Source organism: Ranitomeya variabilis, chromosome 4 (genome assembly GCF_051348905.1).
Source record: "Ranitomeya variabilis isolate aRanVar5 chromosome 4, aRanVar5.hap1, whole genome shotgun sequence".
NCBI lineage: Eukaryota > Metazoa > Chordata > Amphibia > Anura > Dendrobatidae > Ranitomeya > Ranitomeya variabilis.
In genome coordinates, this window is record NC_135235.1 from 298,828,687 (window position 1) to 298,834,686 (window position 6,000).

A 6,000-nucleotide genomic window follows, 5' to 3' on the forward strand; every position below is an offset into this window, starting at 1 on the left:
AGTGCAGCCATTTTTTGTTCTTTCTTACTATTATTTATTAATTGTATTATTCTTACATTTGAATAAATAAAGTATATATGGATTCTAGACTCCCGTTTCTTTAGAATCGGGCTGCCATCTAGTTAAGAATAAAGTATTTTAATTAAATAATTACACATACAGGTTTACCATCTTTATTACACTCTCAACCCAAGTGAAGCCCTCGTTCTTCTGTAAAAAAAAATCCAAAATAAAAAAAGCAACAATATGCCATACCTGTCCGCCGTACAGTCATGTCCCACGCTGCGATCCATCTCAAGGGCTTAAATAGTTTACATCCGGGAGCGCTGCTAATGCGACAGGCCGGGCTATAAACCACGGAGGAATGAATGAAAAGCTGCCTGCGCAGCCTTCCCGCCTGAGCGGACATGAACTGATTAGCTTGGGAAAGTTTCTGAACATTTTCCCACGCTGTCAGTTCACCGCGGGTCATAACATTATTAGTGAGGGACATAGAAAAATCAAAGGGATTTTACAAAACCCGACAATTGAATATTCCGCTATCTAGCTCTGTATGAAATACAAAGATATATATAGTTAAAAAATTAACCCTGCAGGTGGCAGTAATCAGCTCTACCTGCCCATAAATTGTAGGCTTAGCCTGAGAGTGACATGTTTTGTCCATAGTTGTAGGCTGGTGGCCCAAAAGTGGCATGTATGGTAGAGTAGGACCCATGAGAGGGAGATCACCTTGCCGTGGTTGATGGGCGCACATGAATTGGCCAATTTATGCGCTAAGAACCTTCATTTTCATCTATTACTGTAAGTTTTATAAAAAAAAATAAATTAAAAAAAAATTGTGAAAAAATATTTTTGAGAAGTATAATCTATATTGAATGTTTGTCTGTGTTTTTACATGGCCTAGATTCATGTACATGTGCTGCTGTGTTTTTTTTTTTGTATATATATAATGCAGTTTTGCAGCGGGCATGTGTTCACATTAGGAGTGCTGGTTGGTTTCTCTCTCTCTCTCTATAGACTGTATATATGTTTTCAAGAATATTTGAACCCATGGATCCATTATATGTCCGTTTTGCAAGCCGATGAGAAAATTTCACCATATGGATGTCACACGGATGCTTAGATGCAAGAAAATCGCATACTCACATTGCACACGGATGACATAATGATCACTGTTCAGAGAACATTTGCGCTATTCTCGGTCGTGAAAAACGGATCAATTGTTTATACGTTGTGTGTGACTCCAGCCTATGACTTAGCCATAGTGCACACTGTACAGAATGTAGGGGAAGGGATCGGATAAAAGCAGATACTGCTATACTACACAGTGATGTCCTGGGTACTACAGAGATAATAAACAATGATGACACGGTACAAGGACAATAAGTACATAAATGTCACAGCACAAGAATAATACACACAGTGATGTCACAGTACAGAGATAATACACACAGTGATGTCACAGTACAGGGATAATACAAACAGTGACGTCACAGTACAGGGATAATACACACAGTGATGTCACAGTACAGGGATAATATACACAGTGATGTCACAGTACAGAGATAATAAACAATGATGTCACAGTACAGGGATAATACACACAGTGATGTCACAGTGCAGGGATAATAAACCGTGATGTCATAGTGCAGATAAGAAACATGGTGATGCCACAGTACAGGGATATTAAACACAGTGATGTCACAGTACAGAGATAATAAACAATGATGTCACAGTACAGGGATAATACACACAGTGATGTCACATTACAAAGACAAATACGGTGATGTCACAGTACAGGGATAATACACACAGTGAAAAAAGTCTTAGTTTTCCATATATTGCATAGCACAAGTCTGCAGGACTTTAGTCTGCAGTGTGATTTCTAGAAGTGTGTTCTAAAAGTGTGGATTACATTAGAATTAAAACCTGAAAGATGTATACAGACTGTGCCCTGCTACCTGCCACCATCGCACTCTAACAAGCATCTCTATTCTTCCAACAGGTATGTTCATCCAGCTCTCCTATGAAGCGCACATAATACATCACCCAGCTTTGCGCATAGACTTTCCCCTGCTCCTAGCATTGTGATGGTATGTTCATCCAGCTCTCCTATGAAGCGCACATAATACATCACCCAGCTTTGCGCATAGACTTTCCCCTGCTCCTAACATTGTGATGGTATGCCTTTCAGCTAACCCCCAACTTACTCTGTGATGTTTATGACCTTGTTTACTTAGTCTTGATTGTATGCATCTGGTCGACCCTTAATTCTCTGACCAAGATGAGCAGAGACCACTCCTCTCTGCTCCACACCTGACCGCACTTAGTTTTCCATATATTGCATAGCACAAGTCTGCAGGACTTTAGTCTGCAGTGTGATTTCTAGAAGTGTGTTCTAAAAGTGTGGATTACATTAGAATTAAAACCTGAAAGATGTATACAGACTGTGCCCTGCTACCTGCCACCATCGCACTCTAACAAGCATCTCTATTCTTCCAACAGGTATGTTCATCCAGCTCTCCTATGAAGCGCACATAATACATCACCCAGCTTTGCGCATAGACTTTCCCCTGCTCCTAGCATTGTGATGGTATGTTCATCCAGCTCTCCTATGAAGCGCACATAATACATCACCCAGCTTTGCGCATAGACTTTCCCCTGCTCCTAGCATTGTGATGGTATGCCTTTCAGCTAACCCCCAACTTACTCTGTGATATTTATGACCTTGTTTACTTAGTCTTGATTGTATGCATCTGGTCGACCCTTAATTCTCTGACCAAGATGAGCAGAGACCACTCCTCTCTGCTCCACACCTGACCGCACTTAGTTTTCCATATATTGCATAGCACAAGTCTGCAGGACTTTAGTCTGCAGTGTGATTTCTAGAAGTGTGTTCTAAAAGTGTGGATTACATTAGAATTAAAACCTGAATTGAACCTGAAGGGAACTGGCCAGTCACTGCAAACAATGTTTCTGTTTGTTGTCACTTTTACCCCTATAATCTTTCACTTTCTGCAACCTCCCCCAATCCCCACACCAAGTAAGGAACTGTTCATCTCCTCTTCAATCCTCCCCATCCATCTCACCTCCTCCTCAGAACTGTTCCTTAACATACAATCCTCTGTCTCAAAGCACAGGCAGCCCCCTCACGCCCTCTCCTGCTCCCACTTGCTAACACTATCTCTGCTCCTTCTCACTGCTGGTGATATCTCTCCAAATCCTGGTCCTCCTCACCACATTCCCACAGTCATTTCTACCTCCCATCCACGCTCTATCACAAACTTCCGTAACCTCTCTAACCTTATACCCATTCGCCCAGCCCCCGCTTCCCCAGTCCCACTAACAGGAGCTCTGTGGAACGCTCGCTCTGTCTGTAACAAGCTTTCCTACATCCATGATCTTTTTGTTACTACCAAACTTTCCTTCCTCGCCATCAACGAAACCTGGCTCACCCCTTCTGACATGGCCTCCCCTGCTGCACTCTCTTACGGTGGCTTCCACCTTTCTCACACACCCCGCCCCAGCAGCAAGCATGGTGGAGGAGTTGGTTTTCTCCTGTCAGATAACTGCTCCTTCACCCCAATCCCACTGCCACCCTCTGTTACCCTTCCTTCCTTTGAGGTGCACTCTGTGCGCATCTACTCCCCCTCCAACCTCCAACTGGCTGTCATTTACCGCCCCCCAGGGCCAGCCACCACCTTCTTTGACCACTTCACCACCTGGCTACTTCATTTCCTTTCTGCGGACATCCCCACTATCATCATGGGTGATTTCAACATACCCATTGACACTTCCCTCTCAGCTGCCACTAAACTTCTATCTCTCTCTTCCTCCTTCGGCCTCACTCAATGGTCTTCTGCAGCCACTCACAAAGATGGTCACACACTGGACCTCATCTTCACACGCCTCTGCTCCCTATCTAACCTCTCTAACTCGCCTCTTCCTCTCTCTGACCACAACCTTCTCACATTCTCATCTCTCTCCACTCCATGTCTAGAGTCCCCACCCCACAAACTTTCACACCCTCGCAGAAATCTTAAACATCTTGACCTACATTCATTCTCTGAATCCCTCCTCCCTCTCACAGACATAAGTTCCATACACAATGCGGATGACGCTGCCGCTCTATATAACACCACAATAGCTGTAGCTTTGGAATCTGCTGCCCCACTTACACATACCAAAGCTCGCAAAATCAACAGACAGCCCTGGCACACCAGCCTGACCAAAGAACTGAGGCAAGCTTCCAGGGCTGCTGAGCGCAGATGGAAAAGATCCCACTCCAACGACCACTTAATCGCATTCAAACAGTCCCTCACTACTTTCAAGACCGCACTCGCCACAGCTAAACAAACCTACTTCTCATCTCTCATATCCTCCCTGTCTCACAACCCTAAACAGTTATTCAACACCTTCAATTCTCTCCTCCGTCCCCCAGCACCTCCTCCCTCCTCACTTATCTCTGCTGAAGACTTTGCCTCATTCTTCAAGCAGAAGATTGATAACATCAGAGACAGTTTTGGTCAACAAGCCCCAGAGCCCTTCCTCCCAACTTCCCTACCCTCCACCTCCAAAACCAACTACTCCACCATTACAGAAGATCAACTCGCCACTCTACTCTCAAGATCGCATCTCACCACCTGTGCACTTGACCCGCTCCCAACCCACCTCATCCCAAACCTCACCACAATCTTCATCCCAACCCTAACCCATCTCTTCAACCTATCACTAACAAATGGTGTTTTCCCCTCAAGCTTTAAACATGCCTCCATCACACCTATCCTCAAAAAGCCCTCTCTTGACCCATCCTCTGTATCTAGCTATCGCCCTATATCACTTCTCCCCTATGCCTCAAAACTACTGGAACAACACGTCTACCTTGAACTGTCCTCCCATCTCTCTTCTTGCTCCCTCTTTGACCGCTTACAATCTGGCTTCCGGTCACACCATTCCACTGAAACTGCCCTAACTAAGGTCACCACTGACCTTTTAACCGCCAAGAGCAAGCGACACTACTCTGTTCTCCTCCTCCTCGACCTGTCGGCTGCCTTTGACACAGTGGACCATTCCCTATTATTACAGACCCTCTCATCCCTTGGCATCACAGACTTGGCCCTATCCTGGATCTCATCATACCTAACAGACTGGACATTCAGCGTCTCCCACTCACACACCACCTCCTCACCTCGCCCCCTCTCTGTCGGAGTCCCACAAGGTTCAGTCCTTGGGCCCCTGCTCTTCTCCATTTACACCTTTGGCCTGGGACAGCTCATAGAATCTCATGGCTTTCAGTATCACCTCTATGCTGATGACACACAGATCTACATCTCTGGACCAGATATCACCTCCCTACTAACCAGAATCCCTCAATGTCTGTCCACTATTTCATCCTTCTTCTCCGCTAAATTTCTGAAACTTAACATGGACAAAACAGAATTCATCATCTTTCCCCCATCTCACGTGACCCCCCCAACGAACCTATCCATTACAGTAAATGGCTGCCCACTCTCCCCAGTCCCACAAGCTCGCTGCCTCGGGGTTATCCTTGACGCTGATCTCTCCTTCAAACCACATATCCAAGCCCTTTCCACTTCCTGCCGACTTCAACTCAAAAATATTGCACGAATCCGTTCATTCCTCAACCAAGAATCTGCAAAAACCCTAGTCCATGCCCTCATCATCTCTCGTCTTGACTACTGCAACCTCCTGCTCTGTGGCCTCCCCTCAAACACTCTCGCACCCCTCCAATCTATTCTAAACTCTGCTGCCCGACTAATCCACCTGTCCCCCCGCTATTCTCCGGCCTCTCCCCTCTGTCAATCCCTTCACTGGCTCCCCATTGCCCAGAGACTCCAGTACAAAACCCTAACCATGACGTACAAAGCCATCCACAACCTGTCTCCTCCTTACATCTGTGACCTCATCTCCCGGTACTTTCCTACACGCAACCTCCGATCCTCACAAGATCTCCTTCTCTACTCCCCTCTTATCTCCTCT